Genomic DNA, 27642 nt, shown 5'->3' with positions numbered 1-27642 from the left:
AGAAACATCGATCAGCTGCCTCCTGCACACTCCCTATTGGGTATGTGTCCGCAACCAAGGTACACGCCCTTGATTGGAATGGAACCTGGGATCCTTGATTCCGAAGGCCAACGCTCTATCCACTGAGCCAAACCGGCCAGGGCTGCACATTGCTTTTCGTCCATGTGCACAGGCAATGCCACAGAAGCATTTGCCGTGGCAGCCAGGAGGCTTCTGGCAAGTGTGATGCGCTGGTGGTTTGCCAGGTCGGAGCATCCCGCGAACTCCAAGCAGCTGGCTGCCTTGTGGGCGTGCTGGTGGCAAAGCAGGTGGGAGCTGAGGCTGATGTCCTGGCCAAATGGAAGGCAGAGGTAAAGATTCTAGGCCGAGAGTAACCGCTGGTGCTTGAGCAAGTTCACATGCCAACTGCGGGCTCTGGCTGCATGCTGCGCAGGTTGGGCTGATTGCCCTTGTGCAGGCGCAGACATACAGTGAAGAGGTGTTGCAGCAGAAGCGCTCCACCCCCGCGGGGCAGACAATGCAGGCCCCATCTTGAAAAACCCCGCCACGCCTACCACTATTTTAATTTTGCTAAATCATTATTGTTGGAGAATCACATATGTCCCCTTTTTTGATCCCTTGACTTCCTCTAGCCTGCCTCCACCCCTCTACTCCAGGCCTTCACCACCACATTGTCTGTGTCCTTGGGTTATGCATATATGCATACAAGTTCTTTGGTTGATCTTTTCTTACCCACCCACACTCCCCTGCCTTGGCTCTGAGATTCCGCACTTTGTTCCATGCTTCTATGTCTCTGGATCTATTTTATTCATTGGTTTATTTTATTCATTTGATTCCACATATGAGTGAGATCATGTGATACTATTTTTCTCTCACTGACTTATTATGCGTACCATAATACCCACCAGGTCCCTACATGGTGTCTCTAAGGTAAGAGGTCCTTTTTATAGGACCTGACAGCGTGGCTCAGTGATTAAACGTAGACCTATGAACCAGGAAGTCATGGTTCCATTCCAGGGCTTGATCCTCAGTGTGGGGTGTGCAGGAGGCAGCCAATCAATGATTCTCTCTCATCACTGATGTTTCTGTCCTTCTCTCCCTCTTCTTCCTCTCTGAAATCAATACAAATATATATTTCTTTAAAAAAAAAGATCCTTCTTTTTTACTGCTGCATAGTATCCCATGGCATAAATGTATCCCAACATTTTTCTCCACTCATCTACTAATGGGTAATTGGGTTGTTTCCAGACCTTATCTATTGTAAATAACACTGCTATGAACATATGGGCTCATGTATTCTTTCTGATCAGTGTTTCAAGATTCTTAGGATATATTCCTGGAATAAGAGTGTTGAAAGCAGACATCCCTGTCTTCTTCCCATTCTTAGGGGAAATGGTTTTAATTTTTGCTCATTGAGTATGATGTTGGCTGTAGGTTTGTTATATATGGCCTTTATTATGTTGAAATGTGATCCCTTTATTCCCACTTTGATGAGAATTTTTATCAAAGATGGGTGTTGGATTTTGTCAAACGCTTTTTCTGCATTGATAGATATGATCATACGATTTTTATCTTTCAATTTGTTTCTGTGATGTATCACATTTATTGATTTGGAAATACTGTATTAGCCTTGAATCCTTGTAATAAATCCCACTTGGTCATGGGTTATGATCTTTTTAATAAATTGCTGGATCCAATTTGCTAATAGATTTTAGCATATCTGTTCATCAGGAACATTGGTCTGTAATTCTCTTTCTTTGTAGTGTCTTTACCTGGTTTTAGAATTAGCATGCTGTTGGCCTCATAAAAAGACCTTGGAAGTGTTCCTTCCTCTTGGATTTTTTTGAATATTTTGAGGAGGATAGGTGTTAGGTGTTCTTTGAAATATTTGTAAAACCGAGGAGAGGTTCCATAGTGTAATGGTTAGCACTCTGGACTCTGAAATATTTGTAAAACTCCCTTGTGAAGCTGTCCAGATCAGGGCTTTTGTTTGCTGGTAGTTTATTATTATTATTACTAGAGGCCCGGTGCACGAAATTCGTGCACTGGGGGAGGGTGTCCCTCAGCCCAACCTGCACAGTCTCCAATCTGGGACCCCTCGGGGGATGTCTGACTGCCTCTTTAGGCCCGATCCCTGTCGGGCCTAAAGAGGCAGTCAGACATCCCTTTCACAATCTGGGACTGCTGGCTCCCAACTGCTCGCCTGCCTGCCTGATTGCCCTTAACCACTTCTGCCTGCCAGCCTGATCACCCCCTAACCCAGTGATGGGCAACCTTTTGAGCTTGGTGTGTCAAACTTCGCCAAAAAGCTGAGCATAACTCGGGTAGTGTGTCACTTTGAGGAAAAAACTAACTCCAAGACTCTAGTCGCAAATGTTTCATCCTCAGGAGCAGCAAATGTTTCATCCTCGGCATGCTGCCGCGTGTCATCAGAAATGGCTACGCGTGTCAGTGCTGACACGCGTGTCATAGGTTCGCCATCACTGCCCTAACCACTCCCCTGCCAGCCTGATCGACGCCTAACTGCTCCCCTGCCAGCCAGATCATCTCCAACTGGTCTCCCCTGACAGCCCGGTCACCCCCAAATGCCCTCCCCTGCATATTCTCTCTTTATTAGATAGGGTTTTTTCTTTAACATATTGGACAGCTCTAACTGGTTTGGCTCAGTGGATGGAGTGTTGGCCTGCAGACTCAGGGTCCCGGGTTCGATTCCAGTCAAGGGCATGTACCTTGGTTGGGGGCACATACTGCAGGAGGCAGCTGATCGATGTTTCTCTCTCATAGATGTTTCTAGCCTCTATCCTTTCCCCTTCCTCTCTGTAAAAAAATCAATAAAATTTATTTAAAAAAAACATATTGGACAGTGTACCTGCTGTGGTCTTGACAAAACAGTAAAAATGTAAACCCAAACTAAAAGAGTCATAAAATAAACTCCTTAAACAGGAATTTCATGAGACTTGGAAAGGTGATATCCTGTGGTTGTTTCTTCCTTTTTTTCTTCTCTTTCTTTTTCTTGATGTTTCATCTTTTGTCCTTTCTTACTTTTCTCCTTCTATTCCTTTTCTATCCTCTCTTTCTCTAAACTTTACCTTTGGTAGAATCATCAGTACTTGACTCGCTCCCTGGGGGCGCGGGCGCCTCCTATCCAGACACCCCAGGCTGCCTCTGGGAGGGGATGGCGGCGTGGGGGCGCAGATGCCTCCCATCCAGACACCCCCGGCCGCCTCTCAGAGGGGATGGCAGCGTGGGGTTGAGGGTGCCTCCCATCCAGACACCCCGTGCGGCCTCTGGGAGCGGTTGGCAGCGTGGGGTCGCGGATGCCTCCCAGCCTGACACCCCGGGCTGCCTCTGGGAGGGGTTGGCGGTGTGGGTTCACGGGCGCCTCCCAGCTGGACACCCCGGGCTGCCTCTGGGAGGGGTTGGCGGCGTGGGGTCACGGGGGCCTCCCATCCAGACACCCCGGGCTGCCTCTGGGAGGGGATGGCAGTGTGGGGTCCTGGGCGCCTCCTATCCAGACACCCCGGGCTGCCTCTGGGAGGGGTTGGCGGCGTGGGGTCCTGGGCGCCTCCTATCCAGACACCCCGGGCTGCCTCTGGGAGGGGATGGCGGCGTGGGGGCGCGGATGCCTCCCATCCAGACACCCCGGGCTGCCTCTGGGAGGGGTTGGCGGCGTGGGAGCTCGGGCGCCTGCCATACAGACACCCCGTGCGGCCTCTGGGAGCGGTTGGCAGTGTGGGGTCGCGGATGCCTCCCAGCCTGACACCCCGGGCTGCCTCTGGGAGGGGTTGGCGGTGTGGGTTCACGGGCGCCTCCCAGCTGGACACCCCGGGCTGCCTCTGGGAGGGGTTGGCGGCGTGGGGTCACGGGGGCCTCCCAGCCAGACACCCCGGGCTGCCTCTGGGAGGGGATGGCGGCGTGGGGTCCTGGGCGCCTCCTATCCAGACACCCGGGCTGCCTCTGGGAGGGGATGGCGGCGTGGGGTCCTGGGCGCCTCCTATCCAGACACCCCGGGCTGCCTCTGGGAGGGGTTGGCGGCGTGGGAGCTCGGGCGCCTGCCATACAGCCGGACACCCCGCGGATGCCTCCCAGCCGGACACCCCGGGCTGCTTCTGGGAGGGGTTGGCGGTGTGGGTTCACGGGCGCCTCCCAGCTGGACACCCCGGGCTGCCTCTGGGAGGGGATGGCGGTGTGGGGGACAGACACCTCCCAGCCTGACACCGGGGGCTGCTTCTGGGAGGGGATGGTAGCATGGGGTCCCCAGCACCTCCCAGCCCGGTCACGCCCCCCCCCCTGGGTGCCGATCGCCCCAGGCACCCCGGGGAGCGGCGGCATGGGCCCGGCCACGCCCCCCCGGGGTGGCGATCGCCCCAGGCACCCCGGGGAGCGGAGCCATGGGCCCGGCCACGCCCCCCCGGGGTGGCGATCGCCCCAGGCATCCCGGGGAGCGGCGCCATGGGCCCGGCCACGCCCCCCCCCAGGGTGGCGATCACCCCAGGCACCCCGGGGAGCGGCGGCATGGGCCCGGCCATGCCCCCCCGGGGTGCCGATCGCCCCAGGCACCCCGGGGAGCGGGGGCATGGGCCCGGCCACGCCCCCCGGGGTGCCGATCGCCCCAGGCACCCCGGGGAGCAGCGGCATGGGCGCCGCCATCTTAATTTTATCAACGGTTGACAGGCCACCCGGAGTCCCGCCCTCAGCCTCCGCTGGCCCAATCGGGGGCATAGCGGAGGTGCGGTCAATTTGCATGTTTCTCTATTATAAGGTAAGATTATTATCATCATTATTATTATTACTGCTTCTATTTCATCAGTTGTCATTGCCCTATTTAGGTTTTCTGATTATTCATTATTAAGTTTTGGAAGCTTGTATTTTTTTTAGGAATTTGTCCATTTCATCCACACCAGCCGGGCTCTCTATTTGTCTTTAATTTTTGGCATTTTCATATGATGTATCTGGGCATGAGCCTATTTGGGTTCTTCTTGCTTGGGACTTTTTGAGTCTCCTGAACTTGTGTGACTTTTTCCTTCACCATATTAGGGAAGTTTTCTGCCATTATTTCTTCAAAAGTGTTCTCTATTCCTTGCTCATTTTCTTCCCCTTTTTGCACTCCTATTATGCAAACTTGTAACATTTCATGTTGTCTCACAGCTTCTTTAAGTTGTCCTCCTGTTTTTTAACACGTTAAGTGCCCAGCCTGTTTTGTCTTCCAGATGGAAAGTATAATGTCAGTCAGCAGTGACTGACATGGGGCTTAATGTGTTAATTTTTTTTTTCTTTTTTGTTCTCTGATTTTTTCTGCCCTATCTTATAATTCACTGATGTGATCCTTGGCTTCCCATAATCTGCTGTGTATTTCTTTTAATGCGTTCTTTGTTAAGTGCTGTGCCATTCTTCATAGTTACTATATATTTTCTCATGCTGTTGAGCATTTTTGCCATCATTATTCTGATTTCTATGTCTGATAAATTTCTTATCTCCATTTCATTTATCTCTTCTTCTGGAGAATTCTCTTGTTCTTTTATTTGGGGTTTGTTTTTTGTCTCCCCATTTTGGCTACCTATTTGTGTTTGTGACTGTGCATTAGGTAGGTCTGTTATGCCTCCCAATCTCTACTGTAGGACAATGTCAAAGGTTGTTTCTGACTAATTAGATCAGGCAAAGCCTCAAAGCCTCCAGAGACCCACCTCTGCCAGCAGACTGATTGGATTCAGTCTTGAGTAGCCTTTAGGCAATTATCCACAAATGAGGTGTGAGTTTTCCAACAGGGTGGGGCAATTGCTTCTGCCTGGAGGCTAATTGTCATTTTTAGTCTCTTAATGGGCCTGAAAAACTCCACAGGGTGGCAAGGGGTTTTTCAATAGTGTGGGTCAATTGTTTTCCCCAGGCAAAAAACTCCTGTATAGCAAAGGTCTGCCTGATAAAGATGTCCTCCTGCAGCATGAGGTAATGACTCAGCACAGGAAACCAGGGTATCTGCATTCTGAGCTTTAACCCCATAGCCCCCAACCCTGGCTTCTGCTCATACAGCTCCAGTCCAATCTTCCCTCCCTCTGCAGGAGCCCGTGGTGAGTGGCTGCACACAAAATTTGTGTGTTGGCCCTTTGAGGGTGCCTGCATTTTCAGTTGTCTCTCATTGGCAGATATCAACCCTTCTGCTTTTCACAGCCAGATGTTATGTGGGCACCTTTCTCAGTAATGGCTCTCTGGACTGGGGAGCCCAGATCAGGGTTTAGTCACCAGAATTGTCAGTGGGAACCCACACAGCTGAGATAGCCCTCCAGATCTTCAGCTACTGTCTGTGGGAGCCTGGCCAGCCCTTTCCTGCCTCTGCACTTCCTACCAATCTCTCTGTGGACTCCACTTTCTGTCTTTGGTTATCAGGGTTCTCTGCTGCTAGTCTTCAATTGATTTTTCAAGGTGGTTTTACTGTATTTTAGTTGTATTTCCAGTTTGGTCCTGGGAGAGTGTCAGTGTAGCTTCCACTTACACCACGGCCATTTTGAAATCCTTCTGCCCACCACTATTTTTAGCATGCAAGTTTGCATAACTGGTGCTTCCATAAGAAAAACTACAGATTTTATGGCCTGGGGAAAAAGATTTTGTCTGGAGCAACCATAAGCATTGGAAAGAGAGAGAAGGGAAACAAGAAGGCAAAAAGCCAGAGAACAGTTCCATAAATTATATTTCCTATTATCTCTAGCTGATGTTGCAACCACACATGTGTAGAGCACACTCAAAGCAGCTCAGCCAAGAACAAATATATGAATTAATGTGTTATGTAAGAAACAGAGTTTTCAGTTTGAACTTAACAAACTTAATTCCGCAAAACAAAACACTCATTGGGGCGGGGGAAGGCATTCAAAGTCTCTACAATATAGCATTCATAATACCTTGGATAAAATTCAACATAATATCAGATAAGGAGACTAGGAAAATGTAATTCTTTCTCAAGCAAAAGAGACAATAAGTCGCACAAACCCGATGATGGAATTAGTACACAAAGATTTTGAACCAGCTAGCAATAATTATACTCAGTGCCCTAACTGGTTTGGCTCAGTGGATAGAGCTTTGGCCTGTGGACTGAAAGGTCCCAGGTTTGATTCCGGTCAAGGGCATGTACCTTAGTTGTGGGCATATCCCCAGTAGGAGGTGTGCAGGAGGCAGCTGGTTGATGTTTCTCTGTCATCGATGTTTCTAACTCTTTATCCATCTCCCTTCCTCTCTGTAAAAAATCAATAAAGTATATTTTAAAAAAATAGAAGCCTGAGTGATTAAGAAACATTTAAAAAATAATAATGTAAAACTTCATACTCATAAATAATGAAAAGTTAGTAAATCTCAATAGACAAATAGAAAAGCATAGAAATTTTAGATGTGAAAAAAAATGCCAGGATTAGAGCCCTAGCTGGTTTGGCTCAGTGGATAGATGTTGGCCTGTGGACTAAAGGTTCCTGGGTTGGATTCTGGTCAAGGGCACATGCCCGGGTTGTGGGCTCGATCCCCAGTGTGGGGTGTGCAGGAGGCAGCCGATCAATGATTCTCTCTCATCATTGATGTTTCTCTCTCTCTCTCTCCCTCTCTCTTCCTCTCTGATATCAATAAAAATATATTTTTTAAAAAAATCCTTTCTTCTATTAAAAATAGATAAAATGCCAATATTAGAGATTAGCAAGCATATTCACTGTACATACCAGGAGAATGGAAGAGACAAAAGAAAGAATCTGTGATCTTGAACATATATCAATAGAAATGACATATTCTGAAGAATGGGGGAAGAGATTTTTTTTTAATTAACACAAGAAATGAGAAGATAAATACAGACTGGGAGGAAATATTAATTAAAATACATCTGATAAAGAATTGTTATTCAAACTATACCAAGAACTCTTAAAACTCAACAATAAAAAAGAAACAACCCAAATAAAAAATGGGCCAAAGACCATAACCAACACCTCACCAAATAAGTTATACACATTGCAAATGGGCATATGAAAAAATGGTCCACATAATATGTCATCAGGGAAACGCAAATTACAGAATAATGAGCTACTACTACACTTCTATTAAAATGCCAAAAATCCAAAATACTTACAATACCAAATGCTGATGAAGATATGGAGCAACAGGAACTCTCATTCACAGCTGAAGGGAATGCAAAATGGTACAGACACTTGGAAGACAGGTTGGCAGTTTATTAAAAAACAAAATATGCCCTTACCTTAAAATCCAGCAATTACACTCCTTGGTGTTTACACAAAGGAGTCTAAAATTTATGTCCACACAAAAATCTGTACATGGATGTTTATAGCAGCTTTATTCATAATTGCCCAAATTTAGGAGCATTCAAGATGTCTTTCAGTAGATTAATTAATAAATAAACTGTACTCCATCCAGACAATGGAAAATTAGTCAGTGCAAAAAATAAATGAGCTACCAATCCATGAAAATAATATGAAGGAACCTTAGATGCACATTATCAAGTGAAAAAAGCCAATCTGAAAGGCTACATACTATATGATTCCAAATACGTGGCATTCTGGAAGAGGTAAAATCACAGAGAAAGTAAAAAGATCAGTAGTTGTCAGGGCTTTGGAGGGTAGGCAAGGCACAGAGGACTTTTATGGCAATAAAAGTATTCTGTATGATACCGTATTGGTAGATACATATGGTTATACATGTGTCTAAATCCATGTAATGTACAATACCAAGAATGAACCCTGAGGTAATCAAAGAACTTTGGATGATAATTATTTGTCAATGTAGGGTCATTGATTGTATCAAATGTATCACTCTGATTTGGGATGTTGGTAGTTAGTGTACTACTTCTTTTCAAAAATTTCTGCGTGTCTCGATGTTTTGAAATCTTAATAAACTTTCTCCCTGTGGAGAGACACCACTCCCTGGGCTGGTCAATTCTTAGAGATAGTGAAAGGCTCAATCAGGAGCATGACTTTGTAATGAAGACTAACCAACCCAGAGGCATACCTCTTTTATCTGGACTGTACACTTCAGGAGGCAATATTGCTCTGCCTTAATCATCCCAGGGTCAGGTTCCAGGAAACTAGGGACCATCTCTATGACTTAGACCTTGCCAATGGAAAATGGTATATAATGTACACGAGAACCCGTACAATTAATAGCTGGCTACTCATGAAGGAGTAAGGATGTCAGAAGAGAATGAAACATCTTTAAAATGCAGAATAAAACAAACAAACAATCCTGCCAACCATATTTTCTTTTTCCAAAGAAAATATCCTTCACTGATGAAGTAAAAATAAAGACATTTTCAAATAATAAAAGAAAAATAAAGGAATGTGTTACCATCAGTCCTATATTACAGGGAGTAGTCAAGGAAGTTATTCAGTTAGAAGAAATTTGACACAAGATGGAAAGTTGGATCCTCAAAATAGAATAAAGAGCACTGGAAATGGAAAATACAAAAAGACAATTTTTTCCTTTAAACTCCTTTAAAATACATAAGAAAGTTTAAAGCAAACTTTATGGGTATGTCATCTATGGTGAAACAATACATATAATAACTATAGCATAAAAGATGGGAAGGGGATAAAAGGACCTTTATGGTTCCAAGGTTTCTACATTTTATTTAAAGTCATGCAACATAAAATCTAAGTAGATTGTGAAATGTTAAGGATATATCTAACCATGTAATACAGTTTTTAAAATTCTTGGCCTAGTTTTGTGGCACTGGTTAGAGGCAGTTCAGTTCCCCTTTCTGGGCAGTCAATGAAGTCCACATTCCCAACCAACTCCCTCCCTTATTGGGCTCTCACACACCTTACCACATTATGTTTGTCCTAATTGTCCCAAAGCCAGATATCAGACAACTTGGGACAGCCTCTATGCCCCAGAGCCCACTGAAATTATTCAAACTAGCCAATCCTAAACCTGCTTGTCTGGCTTATACGTTTCCTTCCCAGGGAAACCATAATAAAGGTGTTTGCCTATAGTTTCTCTCTCTCCTTCTGCCTCTAGTGCTTCCCCTGAGTTGTTCTGGGTAGTGTACTGTTTCCCCAGGGAACTGTAAGTATACTAAAATGTAAAACTCCTTCTGCTTTCTTTTTCTTGATCTGTATCTGGCCTTCACATACCAGATCCAAGGTAATATGCTTAAAATCATTCTCTAGGTAAGTCACTGGAATAAAGGAAGCAAAGAAGTATAGAAAACGTTTTAAAAAATGGAATAATAAATTTAGTCAAATAATACAAAAAAGGCAGGGAAAAGAAACAGAAGGATAAAATTCAGAATTGATAAATTAAATGCAAATATTAGAAAGACAAAAATAGTAAACATGAAACAATATCAATAATTATATTAAACTACACATACAATAAAAAGACAGATATTATAAAATGCATTAAAAATCAAGACTAAACTATATTCAGTGTACAAAAGTCACATCTTACATATAAAAACACAGATAAGATGAAAGTAAATAGATTTTAAATGTATACTATGAAAGCAGTAAGCATAAAAAGGCTGAAGCAACTACTTAATATAAATATATTCATGACAATGAGTATTAAAAAATAAAATGGGACATTTCCTAATGATTAAGGGGATCATCACTAGGACTTAACTATTAAAAATATGCATGTGCTTATTAACAGTGCTATGGAATAAATAAAGCAAAAATTGATAGAACTAAAGAGAGAAATAGATAATTCCACATTCATAATAGGAGATGTTGTCAAGAGTAGGAAGATGCAGCTGCTAATCTCAAGTGAGGTTTCCTACCACATGGAGGACATCAGAGATCATAATAATCCCAGTACCCAGTAGGAGCTGAAAGACCTCAGCTCATTTAATCTTCTGTAAGTTCAGATTTTCCAAAGAAGATTCAACACATAAGACACTGGTTGGAACAACAGTTATTCACAGAAAGGAGAAGGGTCACAGCAAAATCAATATCTATAGTATGTGCTGGACTGCCATGGCAAGCTTGTCCTTCCAAATACACTACTAGGAGATAAGACAGCACACACCACCCCTCTTCATGTTGCAGGCAAACACCTCATCCTCTTCCAATGAGAGTGGGGCTGGTCAGGTACCATATGACACATATGCTAAAGCAATATAAGGAAGTTCACCATATACCTAGGACAGAGGATTTTCCATACAGGGGATGTTTCTGGTCCAGGGCACTGATTGGACAATCCCAGAGAAGGGTGGCAGGTCAAGCGGTGGTTGCTTCAACACAAAGTATCTATTCTAATAAGAACAAAAAGCTGCCCCTTTTATGATAGAACCAGTCCACTGTAATCAACCTTCAATCAGGTAGCTGGCTGATCACGCCGATAAATTGTGCAATATTGGGGATTCTGTGTTGCTCTCTACTGCTGGCAGATTGGGCACTCATGTGGCCATAGCTACTTCAGGTCACAGAATAGTTGCTTCCCCAACAAATGCCAAACCGACTCTCTCAGCAATTTCTAGAACTAGATAAAATAAGCAACTCAAAGAAAATCTGGAAAACACTATCAACTAATGATAACCAACAACTGCAAGATATATATTCCTTTGTTGTGCACACAATGTAATTATCCATCTAAATGAAGTATAAGGACATAAAACCATTATGCTTTCTGATCAGAGTAAAATTAAATTAGGAATTAATATAAATGATATCTTTATACAGAAACTCCAAATTTTTATAAATTAAAAAACACAGTTCTAAATAAAACTGGGGCAAAGAAGAAATAAAAATAATTAGAAAACATTTTAAGCTGTACATAAACATATAGCATATGGAAACCTGTGAAATGCATCTAAAGAAGTCCTTACTGGAAACCTTATAGCTTTAAATGAATATATTAGAAGTAAAAAAGATCCAAAACCAATAATTTAAGGATTTACTTAAAGAATCTAGACAAAGAAGAACAAAATTAAACCAGAATAAATATAAGGAAAGAAATAATAATGATAAGGGCAGATATCAACTGAACAGAAAAATAAACAAAAATTAGAGAAAATTAATGACACTGAAAGATGATGCTCAGAAAACAAATCATATTTCTTCAAGATAAAAAGACAAGACACACTAATTACTAGTATCAGAAATAAAAAAGGGGAAATAATTAAAGTACTAAAGACACTGAAAGAATAAAAAGGGGATATTACAAAAAATGTCATGCCCAGAAATTTGACATTTTATGTATCTTTCAACTCCTTGAAAAACACAAATTACCAAAACTGACACAAAAATAAAATAATGCATTGCCATATGTTAATTAAAGGAATTGAATTCACAATTAAAACCATTCCCTAAAAGAAATTTCAGGCCCAGGTGGTTTCATTGGTGCATGTCATCAAACATTTAAAGAAAAATAATAGCAATCTTACACAAATAATTTCAGAATGTAAAAGAAAAAGATCATTACTCCATTAATACCATAACCACATGCAGACACCACAAAAACAAGAAAATTACAAATCAGTTTTCCAATAAATGCAAACACAATTTTTTTCAGAAAATATTGCCAAACCAAATCTTGCAAACACAAGAGGTTTGGCCCTAGGACTTCAAACTTAATTTTCATTAAAAAAATAAGTCAATGCAAGTCACCATATTAATAAATAAAAGACAAGAAAACAGATGATATTTTCAGTAGATGCAGGCAAACATTATACAAAATCCAACAGCCACTAATGGTAAAAATCTCTTAGGAAATTAGAAAAAGAAATGCACATCCTCAAATTGATAAAGGTCACAGAAAAATCACCTATAGCTATCATACTCAATGATAAAAAAAAACAAAAAACTGCTGGCTCTTACCTTAAGTGTTCCAGTAACTGAAATACTGTAATATCAGAAAAAGAAGTAAAAGACATTGGTAAAGAGGAATAAAATTATTTCTATTCATAAAAGACAATTTTTTACAGAGAAATATCTGAAGAATATACAAGAAATGGTCATATGAACTGAAAATTCTTAAAGAAATTACAATAGAGCTACTAGAAGTAATAATTTAAATTAGCAAAGTCACAGGATACAAGGCAAGTATAGCCTCCATTGAATTTAAATATTTTTGTTCTTTGAAGAAAATGAAAAGGTTAGCCACATGTTGGGAGAAAATAATTGCAAACATATCTCTGACAAAGGTTTGTAAATAGAATATAGAGAAAATGTTAAGAAGAGAAATAAACCAATTGAAATTAGAAAATATTTTAAGAGACACTTCATCCAGGAAGATATATGAATGGGTTAATGAGCACAGATGCCACCACCAAGCATCAGGGAAATAGAAATAAACAGCATAATGTTAAAGTACTAGAAATGTTAAAATTTAAAAGTTGACAAAACTTAGTGTTGATAAAGACATAAAGGAACTGATGCTGGGACTGCAAATGTAAAACATCATTAGAAAACAGTTTGGTAGTCCTTTATGAAGTTAAATGTATATTTACTATATAACTGAGCAATACGACTCCTAGGAATTTACCCTAAGAAAAATGAATGCATTTGTCTATAAACTTTTTGTAAATTAAGACTGCATTATTCATAATATCCAAACATTTGACACACAGAACAATATGAGGTGAATCTTAAAAAATTCTGAGGAAAAAATATATATCCATTTGCAAGGAATTCTACAGAAGGTAAAAATATAGTGTTAGAAAGCATATTATTTGACGCTTGGGACTGTGATTTGGGGATTTAATACAAATATAAATGATGTAATTTTATGGTATGATAGCAATATTTTACATTTTCATTATGGTCACCGGTCATCATATAATTATATAGAACTGTATACCTAAAAATAGTATAACATATTTTATGCTTTGTTTCATGTAAATTATCTATCCTATATAATAAAAGGCTAATATGCAAATCAACCAAACGGCCCCAGAAAGTGAGAGGGCACAGGCCATGCTGAGAGACACCCCCCCCCCAGTGCACGCATTTTGTGCACCAGTCCTCTAGTATATATATAAAAGCCTGAGCAACCGAACAACCGAACGACTGGTCAACCGGTCGCTATGACGTGCACTGACCACCAGGGGGCAGACACTCAACACAGGAGCTGCCCCCTGGTGGTCAGTGCACTCCCACAGTGGGAGTGCTGCACAGCTGACTGACAGGCGCCAGATGCCGGGTTCAGAGCTGGGGAGCGCAGCTGTGGTGGTGCTAGCCTCTCCAGCCTCCACGGCAGTGCACTACAGAGCGGTGGCAGCAGTAGGCACATCAGGGCCTGAATAAGCAGGAGCAGTGCAGCCCCACTACTACATCCCTCAGGGTCCCAGGTTGAGAGTGGGAGCAAGACAGGCTGCTGGACCCCACCAGTGCACAAATTTGTGCACGGGACCTCTAGTACCTCAATAAAGATTGGAGAAGAAAGCAGCCAAGAGAGACAGCTGGCTAGTAGTCTGAGGAACCATCCCTTTTCCAAAGAGGAACCCAAAGGAAGATTGCTTATCTCTTGCAAATCTCAAAACCATGGCTCAGTGATTTGTAAGGTGATGCCACCCTGGCCAGTATTACACAAACTCAGCCACAGACTCCAGGAACCTCACCTCCCTGGCTGGGGGTTCCGGAATCCCCACAGTGATTCACAGAATGATGCACATCAGCCAGAGTTGCGCCACACTGGCCAGAATCTTGCTAACACAGCCACGCCCTCCAGGATCCCCGTAACACAGGATGTTGACTCTGGGATGCTCGCAGTGAGCTGGAGAGTTCATACCACCCTGCCCTGGGCTCTGGGACCCTGCAGTAAGTAACACTCCAGTGAGACCTCAGGCGACCCTTTCCACAGGAGCCAGGACCCTGAGCACACCTACAACAGCTTGCACAATGAATTTGGGGGTGAGTCACATAATCAGACAACCTGAAAGGAAACACCATCCATAAGCAGTGCACTAACATTCAAGACCCAACTACATCAGGAGAACCCAAATAACTCAAGTAAGGGGCTTTCCTAGAAACCACTCAGCTCAGGAGATCTGAGACACTGCACCACTGGGTCCAACAAATCACCTACTTATTAAGACCAGCCTCAAAATATAGGGGCAGCATCGCAGTTTGATCTAAAAAATAGAAACAAATACAAAGGGACAGCAAAACTGGGGAGTCAAAGAAACAATTTCCAAAGGAAAGAAAGAGGAATTGACAGAAACTAAATGAAATGGAGGCAAGTAATATATATCAGAGGAAAAAAAATCAGAGTAATGGTTATAAGGATGCTCAAACCTCAGGATGACAAATACACGCAACTCAATGAGAATAACAAGGAGCTGAATGAGAATTTCACCAACATGAATATGAATCAATAGGAAATGAACAATGACATAGATGCAATATAAAACATAGTGGAAGATTTCAAAAGTAGACCAGAAGAAGCTGAGGACTGAAACAATGAATTAGAAGACAAGGTAGCAAAAAAACCCAAGCAGAGCAGAAACTGGAAAAGAATTAAAAAGCAGGAGGAGAGTCTAAGGGAGCTTTGGGATAACACAAAACAAAACAACATCTGCATAATAGAAGTACCAGAATGAGAGGGAGCTGAACAAGGAATGGAAAACTTGTATGAAGAAATAATGACAGAAAACTTCCTTGACTTTGGGAAGAAAAAAGTCACACAAGTCCAGGAAGCACACAGAGTCCCAAACAAGATAAACTCAAAAAAACAGACACCAAGACACATTGCAATTAAATAGGCAAATGTCAACAATAAAGTAAGAATCTCAAAGGCTGCCAGAGAGAGACAGAAAGTTACCTATAAGGGATCTCCCATTAGACTATCAACTGATTTATCAACAGAAACACATCATGCCAGAAGGGAATGGAATTAATTATACAAAGTGATGCAAAGCAAGGGAATGAATCCAAGAATAATCTATCCAACAAGGCTAACATTCAAAATTGAAGGTGGATTCAGGAGCTTCACAGACAAAAAAAAAGCTAAGGGAGTTTATTATCATGAAGCCAGCAATGTAAGAAATGCTAAAGGGACTGCTTTAAAAAGAAGAAATGGAAAGAGACAAAGGAGCACAGGCATAAAGAATAAAAATTGCAACAAATAAGTGCCTATCAATAATAACCTTACAGGTAAATGGACTAAATGCTCCGATCAAAAGACACAGAGTGGCTGAATGGATAAGAAAACATGACCCATACACACTGAGTGGCCAGATTATTATCATCTCTGAACACATAATAATCTGGCCACTCAGTGTGTATATTTATATTAGAGGCCCATTGCATGAATTCGTGCATGGGTAGGGTCTGGCCAGCCTGGCCAGGGGGAGGGGACATGGGCAGTTGGCTGGCCTGCCTGCTGATAGAACTCCTGGTCAAGTGGACAATTTGCATATTAGCCTTTTATTATATAGGATATACACTGAGTGGCCAGATTATTATGCATTCAGAGATCATAATAATCTGGCCACTCAGTGTATATGCTGTCTACAAGAGACCCACCTCATAACAAGGGACTCACCCAGACAGAAAGTGAGGGTGTGGAAAAAAATTCTTCAGGCAAATGGAAATTTTTTTAAAAAGCTGAGGTAGCAATACTTATATCTGACAAAATAAACCTCCAAGTGGAGGCCATAATAAGAGATAGGGAAGGCCACTTCTTAATACTAAAGTTATTGAATCAACAAGAAGATATAACTCTGGCAAACATATATGCACCCAATGCAGGAACACCAAAATACATAAAAAAGCATCTGGAATATAGCAAGGGAGAGATCGACAGTTACACAGTCATAGTAGGGGACTTTAATACCCCATTGACATCACTGGATAAATATTCTAGAAAAAAAATCAGCAATGAAACAGCAATCCTAAATGACTCACCAGATCAGATGGACTTAATTGACATATACAGAACATTTCACCCCAAAGCTACAGAATATACATTCTTCTCAAGTGCACATGGGACATTTTAAAAAATAGATCACATACTGGGTCACAAGCAAAGTCTCCCTAAATTCAAGAAGATTGAAATTATATCAAGTATCTTCCCAGATCACAATGACATTTAATGAGCAATCAAATACAATAAAAAACAATAAAAATCAATCAAATAAATGGAGGCTAAATAGAATGCTATTCAAAATCAATAGGTTACCAAAGAGATCTAAGAATAAATAAAAACATTCTGGAAACAAATGAAAATGAAAACACAACAATCCAAAATTGATGTGACACAGTGAAAGCAGTCCTGAGAGGAAAGTTCATAGTACTACCTAAAAAAACAACAAAAAATAGTAATAAGTTATCTAACCTACAACTAAAAGAACTAGAAAGAACAACAAGAAAAGCCCAGAGTAAGTAGAAGGAAGGAAATTAGAAAGGTCAGAGGGGTAATAAATGACATAGAGACCAAAAATAAAATACAAAAGAACAGTAGAAAAAGAGCTGGTTCTTTGAAAGGATAAACAAGATTGTTAAATTTTTAGTTAGCCTCACCAAGAAGCAAAGAGAGAGGGCCGAAATAAACAAAATCAGAAATGAAAGATGTGAAGTAACAACTGACCCGACAGACATGCAAAGGATTATTTTTTAAAAAAGTACTAAGAACAACTCTATTCCAACAAACTGAATAACCTAAACTAAATGGACGTATTTCTAGAAAAATCCAATCTTCCAAAACTCAATCAGGAAGAATAAGAAAAACTGATTAGGCCGATAGCTACCAATGAAATTGAAGTAGTAATAATAATAAAAAAAAACCTTCCAGCAACCAAATGTCCTGTTCTGGATGGCTTCACAGGGAGGTTTTACCAAACATTCAAAGAACCAACCTGATCCTCCTCAGACAATTAAAAAAAAAAATTCAAAACAAAGGAACACTTTCAAACTGTTTCTATGAAGCCAGCATTACCCTAATCCCAAAACCAGATAAAGACTCTACAAAGAAAGAGAGTAGCCCTGATAAAAATATATGCTAAAATCCTCAACAAAATCTAGCAAATCTGTTTTATTATTACATGAGAAAGATCATACATACACCATGACCAAGTGGGATTTATTCCAGAGATGGAAGGCTGGTACAATATCTGCAAATCAATAAACATAATACATCACTTAAACAAATTGAGAGACAAAAATCACATAATCATATCAATTGATGCAGAAAAGGCATTTGACAAAATCAAATAAACTTTCCTGATAAAAACTCTCAGCAAAGTGGGAATAGAGGGACCATACCTCAACACAATAAAAGAGCCTTATATGACAAACCTACAGCCAACATCATACTCAATGGGCAAAAACTAAAACAATTTTCCCCAACAACAGGAACAAGACAGGGATGCCCACTTTCATCACTCCTGTTTGACATAGTACTGGAAGTGCTATCCACAGTGATCAGAAAAGAAGAAGAAATAAAAGGCATCCAAATGGGAAAAGAAGAAGTAAAACTGTCCTTATTCACAGATGACATGATACTGTACATAGAAAACCCTAAAGACTCCATCAAAAAACTACTAGACTTAAAAAATGAATTCGGCAATGTAGCAGAATACAAAATTAACACCCAGAAATCTATGGCTTTTTTATTCACCAATAATAAACTCACATAAAGAGAAACTAAAAAAAAATCCCATTTACTATTGCAACAAAAAAATTAAGATACCTAGGAATAAAGTTAATTAAGGAGGTAAAAGGTCTATAACTCTGAAAACTACAGGACATTGAAAAAAGAGATAGAGGAAGACATAAACAAGTGGATGAATATATCATGTTCATGGATTGGTAGAATCAATATCATTAAATTGTCCATACTACCCAAAGCAATCCTACAGAGGTATACCCTATGGACACAGCTGTTTATTAAAGAGATTATTCTGTTCAGGGGTCAGCCCTTAGTCAAACTGTGAAGGAGGCAATGCAATGTTAATTATTAGAGTTGTTCTACCATAATTTTGAGTGATATTTGGCCCCTGTGTAATGCCTCAGCCCCAGGTGTCCAGTGCCTTCCTCATGGCCTGGATTTTCCCAGTCTTGAAGGAAAGGGAACTGGTAAATTGTCAATATAGTGTCAGATTAATCCATTTTCTCTCCCAGAGTATTTTTTAAATCAACTGCTCATAAAGGAGAATTCCTTATTGGTGGGAATTTCACTGTAAGGTGTCTCAAAGAGAGAAGGAGAACACACAGAGATTAGGAGAGTCTAATCTTTATATCCCAACTGCGTATTGTACTGCAGTGTAAGGTCAAATTTACCTTGAGGTCTTATCAAGTGGCAATGGTCAAAAAGCCAAACTGTTCAAAATTCAATAATTATAACTACTATTTCCCCAAGTGTCAGTGAGCCTACAGGGTTGAGATAACCTTGAAAGATAAATAATGTAAGGTTACAAGAAAAATAACTTTGGTTTACAAGCCTGTCGATCAAGTTGACTACTGTGTAAAAAGCTTTCAGTGTGGTTACAGCACCTAAAACTTATCAAGATCAAGGGAATTATTTACTTTCATTTCAAATACTTGTAATCCTTTAGAATATACAGTTTTAGGAACTCACTAACTGAATTTTATGATTCAGAACCCAGTCTTCTAATTTAACAATCTCATTGCCTTTTATTACTATGTAAATCAAGGGTAGCATCTTTTTATACAAAATTTGGATATAACTAAACTTAATAGGAAGTTCAACATATTTATATTATGCTTATTTTAGTATATGATATATAAAGATCTTATAAAATAACTGCTTACAAACGAATCTCTTGTAAATAGCAACCATTGTTAATTAAGAGACATTTATATTTCTTGTTTTTCCCTCTGCTTATAGAATTCTGAATACATGTCCAAAATCATTTTATCATGGTTTGTATATCAGTCAAAATAGTTGTGACATGATTTAAAATTTTTATTCTTTGAACTAAATCAACATATATTTAAATGAAAGTACTATATGATTTTAAAAGAAACAGGACTGAAAGCTTTACATTTCTAAAGCATGAGACTAGATGTGTGGGGCCTTGAATTACTTAAATAGCATAATTTATTGCAGTAGGAATATATTTAAATCTTTTTTAAAACCTCGCTGGATATAGACATGAATTTTTTAAAATTTAAAATGTTGCAGCAGGCCCGGTCACTGTAACTCAGTGGTTGAACATTGTTCTGTGCACCAAGAGGTCACAGGTTTGATTCCCAGTCAGAGAACAGGCTCAAGTTGTGGGCTAGATCCCTGGTAGAGTGCATGAAGGAGGCAGCTGATTGATGTTTCTCTCTCATAGATATTTCTTTCTCTCTCTCTGCCTCTCCCTTCCTCACTCACTAAAATCAATTAAAATACTTTTTAAAATAGCATTCTTGCCCTAGCTGGTTTGGCTCAATGGATAGAGCATCAGCCTGCAGACTGAAGGGTCCTGGGTTCGATTCCGGTCAAGAGCACATGCCCGGTTTGTGGGCTCGATCCCCAGTAGGGGGCATGCAGGAGGAGGCAGCCAATCAATGATTCTCTCTCATTGATGTTTCTATGTCTCTCTTCATCTCCCTTTCTATCTGAAATCAATAAAAATATATTTTTAAAAAAGAGCATTCATTGTTAATATGTGCTGTACACTTCTCCCTACTCAGGTAAAAGAACTCACTTTCTACAAGGAAAGTAAACTACAAGCTTTCCTATTATGGTTCATCTTCTCAGGCAAAACTGTATTCAAATAACACTCATGTAAATTCTGCCCCAAAGTGCCTTTCCATTTCAGGACATACATTCCTAGGGATCTGTCCCTACTTTTATGGGGTAATACTGCTCTCAGAAGAATATCACATGTCAATGAACTCAACTCAGTGTGTATGAGTAGAAAATCTAGTATTTTAAAATGGCATTCATGTACTTTTACATATACAGTTATCCACTGTGTCAAAATAGGCCTGTTTGTACAGAAGAGATAACTTGTTAAGTGATTTAACCAGCCTCACTTAAGGGAAATAATTTGATGACACTTCTCCCAAAAAGACATACAAATGGCCAACAGATATATGAAAAGATGCTCAACTTCACCAGCTATTAGGGAACTGCAAATCAAAACTACAATTAGATATCACCTTATACCTGTTAGAATAGCTATCATCAACAAGACAAGTAATAAGTGCTGGAGAGGTCCTGGAGAAAAAAAAAATGATCATTTGCTGTTTTGGGAATGTAAACTGGTAAAGCCACTATGGAAAATAGTATAGAGGTTCCTCAAAAAATAAGAATAGAGTTACCACATGACCCAGAGAACCCTCTTTTTGTGGTATATCTATACAATGGAATACTACACAGTTGTAAAAAAGAAAGAATAGATACAGAGACATAGAACAGACTGAAATCTCAGAGGGAGAGTAGGGGATGGGGGGTGAGGGGGAAGAGATCAACCAATGACTCATATGCATATATGCATATCCTATAGACACAGACAATAGGGTGGTGAAGGCCTGGGGTGGTGTGTGGGGTGAAAGGGGATATATGTAATACTTTCAACAATAAAGATTTTAAAAAATATATGCATTTTTTTAAAAAATGTATCTTTATTTTTTAAAGTATTATGTGTTCCCTTTTTTTTCCCTATTGGCCATTTTCCATCAAAATAATAAACATTTAGAGGGCTATCCAAGACTATAAATTAATATAATACTTTGGAAAGCCATTTGATATTATCAAGAGCTTTAAATTCTTTCATTTCCTTTGATCACACAATTTTATCTTTAGAAATCTATAGTAAGCCAATTATGCTGAACACAGAAAAAAATCTGAATTTACAATTTTCATACCCATATGCAGCATTATAATACCAAGAAATAGGGAGCATTATATTCTAAAAAGAAAATGCCAAAGCAATCGGATGCAGCATTACATTAGAATGATCATACACCATGACCAAGTGGGATTTATTCCAGGGATGCAAGGCTGGTACAATATCTGCAAATCAATAAACATGATATATCACATAAACAAATTAAGAGACAAAAATCACATAATCATATCAATTGATGCAAAAAAGGCATTTGACAAAAATCCAACACCCTTTCCTGATAAAAACTCTCAGCAACGTGGGAATAGAACGATCATACCTCAACATAATAAAATAGCCTTATCTGACAAACCTATAGCCAACATCGTACTCAATGGGCAAAAACTAAAACCATTTCCCCTAAGAACAGGAACAAGACAGGGATGTGCACTTTCACTACTCCTGTCTAACATAGTACTGGAAGTGCTAGCCATAGCAATTAGACAAGAAGAAGAAATTAAAGGTATCAAAATTGGAAAAGAAGACATAAAACTGTCATTATTCACAGATGACATGATACTGTACATAGAAAACCCTGAAGACTCTATCAAAAAAACTACTAGAACTAATAAATGAATTCAGCAATATAGCAGGATACAAAATTAACACCCAGAAATATATGGCTTTTTATACACCAATAATGAGCTCACATAAAGAGAAACTAAAAAAAATTGCATGTACCATTGCAAAAAAAAATATTAAGATACCTAGAAATAAACTTAATTAAGGAGGTAAATGCCTGTACTCAGAAAATTACAGGACATTGAAAAAAGAGATAGAGGAAGACATGAACAAATGGACGAATATATCATGTTTATGAATTGGTAGAATCAACATCATTAAAATGTCCATACTACTCAAATCAATCTATAGATTCAATGCAATCCCCATTAAAATACCAATGGCATACTTCAAAGACCTAGAACAAACTCTCCAAAAATTCATCTGAAATAATAAAAAAAAAAAGACTCTGAATAGCTGCAGCAATCTTGAGAAAGAAGAACAAAGTTGGAGGAATCACAATACCAGATATCAAGCTATATTACAAAGCCACCGTTTTCAAAACTGCCTGGTACTGGCACAAGAATAGACACATAGACCAATGGAACAGAACAGAGACCCCAGAGATCGGCCCAAGCCATTATGCTCAATTAATATTTGACAAAGGAGGCAGGAGCATACAATGGAGTCAAGATAGTCTCTTCAATAAATGTTATTGGGAAAATTGGACAGATACATGCAAAAATAAATAAATTAGACCACCAACTTACACCATACACAAAAATAAACTCAAAATGGATAAAGGACTTAAATGTAAGACAGGAAATCATAAAAATCCTAAAAGAAGACATAGGTAGCAAAATAGCAGACATTTGTCACTTTTGTCATAGCAATATCTTTACCGATACAGCTCCTAGGGCAATGGGAACAAAGGAGAAAATAAACAAATGGGACTACATCAAAATAAAAAGCTTTTGCACAGCTAAAGAAACCGTCAACAAAACAACAAGAAAACCCACTGCATGGGAGAACGAACATATTTGCCAATGTTATCTCCAATAAGGGTTTAATCTCCAAAATTTATAGGGAACTCATACAGCTTAACAAAAGGAAGATAAGCAATCCAATCAAAAAATGGGCAAAGCACCTAAATAGACACTTTGTGAAAGAGGACACACAGAAGGCAGAGAGACATATGAAAACATGCTCAAAGTCACTAAACATCCGAGAGATGCAAATCAAAACAACATGATCTCACTCATTTGTGGAATATAATAAATATTTATGTGGAACAACATAAACTGATGAACAAAAATAGAACCAGAGTCATAAAAGCATCAAACAGAGTGTGGAACCTATGAGGGAAGGCAGGGGGTGAAGGGGTAAGAGATCAACCAAAGGACTTGTATGCATGCATATGAGTATAACCAATGGACACAGATGGCTGGGGAGTGGGGCAGGGTGAGGGCATGTGCTGGGGGATGGGGGCGGCCAGATAGAGGACAATGGGGGAAAAAGGAGACTTATGTAATACTTTAAAAAATAAAGAATTTAAATTAAAAAAAAAAGAATGCTAAAGCAAATTATAACCTGATAAAGCATATTTATCAAACCTTTACAGTAATTAAATGCATAAAATCATATGAAATAAAAAAGCAGAAAGCAAAATTATATATATGAGTCAATCAAATTATGTAGGAAGAAAAGAAATGCATGTGTGAAAGTTTGAAGAAATAACACTAAAATGTTAACAGGCATTGTCTAGGAGCAATGATATAATAATTTTCTATATTTTTAAAATGTTCTACAATAAGTACATACCTAATGAGAAATTTTAACTTTTATTTGTTGTGGGGTCGAACCCTGGAGTCAAAAATAAGACCACCGGAGGCTGCTAATTGATTAAAAAAGCAGGCAAGGATTTATTGAACTGGCCAGGACGGCCGTGAAGGCACCACACACAGGTGGCCACCCTCACGACCGCCCCGTCCCAGGTGTAGGCAATCCTTTTAAAGGTCTAAACCACAAGAATTTTCCTTTGTTCTAAATTCTGGGAACAGCCTGCAGGGGGGTTCCCAGCCACATCCTGCTGGACATTGGAATGAAGAAGCTGAACTGAGCAAAGTTAATAATCTCTAAAGGTTATCTACAGTTTCTACTCCTGGAGCTACTAAGTCAATGGGAATCAATCTCCTGTGGTTCTGGTCCACAGGCACAGGAGAATAACCTTTGTGATGTGGGGTGAGTTTCCAGGTCTCAGTCTGGAAGCTGAGGTAACTACCCTATTGTTTAAGCAAGTAAGTGCGTGCAGCCGCCAGAATAGCAGGGTTAAAATTTAAACAGCAGTTTTTACCTGAGATGAATGTATGAATGTCCTTAAAGCCTTATTTCATTCCCTACTGGTCTTTTGGGAATGAATCTAAACCTTAGATTCATTACTCAGTTTTTATCTAAGTATGGTTGCTACCATACTTCATTATTATTTATTTTAAAAACAGGTTATTCGTTTAAAAGTGCATCTATATGGTGAAGACTAAAACCATATAAAAAATATGTCTGCCTGTGGACAAATATTAGGAAAAACACAAAAATATAAACATTTGTTGCATTTATATCTGAGGATCAGAGTGATTTTTATTTCTGTCATGGAAATCACAGCATTTTTTGTGACCCTTTTCCCCTAGACACACACATAATGAGATAATGTTGGTGTGGATTTTAAGATGGCTGAATGCTCCCTCTGGTCTGTAGAGATGGGTCCTGTAGGGGGAAAAGGGCCACTTGATAACCTGGCAAGCTCAGGGAAGGCCTACATGATGGCCTTGCAAACTCAGAGACCTAAAGCAACCACAAAGGATGGTCTGAAAGTAAACTTTTTAATTAAAAAGCCGTCTGTGATGGGTAATAATGTGCTAGGCTGGTATATTCTGTGACAAGGATCAACTTTGATCTTAACTGAGCCTACTACTATTATCTTTTTGCATCTAAGATAACATACTTTTGGAATGTGGGGATAACTTGTAATTTTCCTTTTTCTGGACCCCTCAGGGCACAACCAACTTGACAGGGCACCAGAGCTGAGACCACAGATTCCCTCATTGTTATTGTTATGTTAATTATTGACTGTTAACTAATGGATATAAAAGAAGCATGTGTCTATCATTTTACTTTTTATCCAACCCCAGAGGTTTCCCTGCTTTGCTGTCTCCCAGCTCCCTAATCTATTGCCAATCTATGAAGGATTTAAATGGTGTTTAGTGCAGCAAGGGGGCACCACACAGCCTCGAAAACCATGGGGCTCTGACTGCAGCCCCAGGCACAGCCAGCCCTGGCGCCTCCGACTGTGTTAATTTGGTTGCTGTTAGTATTGCTATCTGAGCCAAAGTGGTGATGCAACCTGAGGGAAGTTTTGCAATCCCTAAATCAACACTTACAGGAAATGACAGTAAGCATATCGCACCTGGAGGGGCACTCTGCCCGAAGGGATTACCAGTGAACTTGAAGGTGCAACCAATAGTACCCTCGCTGCTATCACAAGCCAGCTAAGCTGCCTAAACAAACGCGCTGAGGACATATTTGGTGAGTTTTTTAATGAGGTTAACAACTTTTACATCAGTGCAAATTCTCTTCCAGACAGAATTGATCGCCTTGCTGTCAAAATTACCCAGCTGGACTCAACAGTGGAAGAGGTATTATTACAGGATATCAACATGAAAAAAGCTTTCAAAAGTTCCACAGCTCGAGACCCACAGGCGGTTTCGAAGAGCACCATTCCTAACCCTTTTGCCGTCACCTACAACCAGAGTGATAAACCACCTCCTCTGAAAATTCTGACCGTTACAGCGATGATTAAAAGGACAGGGTGAAATTTTATACTGTTCCTTCCTATTTCTTTGACCTCTGGAAAGAAAAAAATGCTACAGGACACAGAAGACAAAAGAAAAAGGAAAAGGCACCGAAGTAAACAAAAGCATATACATGGGTGAAAAAGGTTGGAAAAGCCAGAAACAGGCGCCAGGAGTGGAATATGATGGCGTACTAGTATGACAAAGAGCTCAGACCCGACAACAGGTTGTCTCTGAGTGTGTGCCACGGAGCGTCTTCTGAGGAATCCCGGTCCCCAGATACTGGCATTGGATGTCACAGATTAATCTTATCCAGCCACTCCCAACCATTCTCTGCACCCGCAGCCTGTCGCTGGCCCTGAGCAAGACTACTCACCCCCCCACCCCCCCGCTGCCCCCCGCCTCCGCAAGGAACATGGACCTGAACAGACCTCAGCACTCACTTTCGGTACCCCCACCACAGGCCACAGAGGGGTCCCAGTCCTCAGTACCCAGGGCTCCAGCTGGGATGCTCCCAGCCCAGATCATAGAATATTACAACCCCTTGGCACCGCCTCCGCCCCAACACCAGCCATGATCCCTTCAGCACAAACTGCTTTCTGTCAGCTCTCTCCAGATTCCCATGCAGCCTTCCTTCCCAGTAGCAGGTGAGTCCTCCTACCCAGCGCCTCCTCACCAGCCCTCCACTGGGCTGGTAGTCACAGCCCCGACTTCTTAGGGGGGGCCCCTTACCTCCCCCACCCGGCCCTCTTGGCGCGGCTCTTCTCTCTCATCCTCCCCCGTGGATGGCCCTCCAGTAGCTGAGACAAAGCGACAAGAAACTGCACAAGCACCCATAAGTGATGTTCTCAGTGATCTCCTCGAGGCTATTCAAATAGGAATTCAGCTGGGAAAAAAAAGTACAAGAGCCTTGTGAGCATGAGGGCAGGGCGTGAGTGGGGTGGGGGTGGGGATGACATGGCCATGATCCTGTCCAGACACGTTGCCATGGAGTACAACAGTGATTCTGACAAGGACTGAGCAGAGTGGCTGAGTGTGGGCTGTGGGTTTGAAGAGACATGCATCTTTCACTTCCCGGGGAGCCCGGGCCTAAGTGAGCTCTTCTGCGTGCTCCTGATGGAACCTCACTCCACTTGGTCTGAACTTTAAAAGCCTAAGTATAGGTATTGAGAGCTCTTTGCTTTTCTCTGTGGTCTGTGGTGGGGGTGGCGAAGGTGAGTGCTGTGGCCAGATTAGGGATCCCTCACAGGAGCATTCACTCTATCATAACTGCTTGTCTATGATAAGCAAACACCGCAGGCTTTGATTATAAATAGGACTGCACGCAAAAAATAAGACACTTTATTTACTAAGGAATTCGCACCAAGACCCAGCATTCAGGTACTAGTGACGCTCAGACATGGCAAAGGAATCTTTAGCTAAAGAACTGTTTGGGTTGATGGTATGAAATGTAACGACTGTAGCAAATAGAGTTGTGTTAATGAGTTCACCGGAGGAAATCAGCCACCCCCTGCCCCCCAAAGAATGTCTGTGTGTCCC

The 27642-nt window shown here is 40.7% G+C and overlaps 1 pseudogene across 1 annotated transcript; it reads left to right on the top strand.

Annotated features, from left to right (window-relative positions):
- The first annotated feature begins 162 nt into the window (after positions 1 to 162).
- On the top strand, positions 163 to 27038 carry LOC307096024 (actin-binding protein WASF3-like; annotated as a pseudogene). The gene is made up of 3 exons: positions 163 to 308; positions 25725 to 26293; positions 26330 to 27038. The product of its transcript is annotated as an actin-binding protein WASF3-like (transcript).
- The last annotated feature ends 604 nt before the right edge of the window (positions 27039 to 27642 follow it).

Source organism: Cnephaeus nilssonii (genome assembly GCF_951640355.1).
Source record: "Cnephaeus nilssonii genome assembly, chromosome: X".
Lineage (NCBI taxonomy): Eukaryota > Metazoa > Chordata > Mammalia > Chiroptera > Vespertilionidae > Cnephaeus > Cnephaeus nilssonii.
Note: the sequence above shows the minus strand (reverse complement) of the source record. Positions and strands in the feature narration are given on the sequence as shown.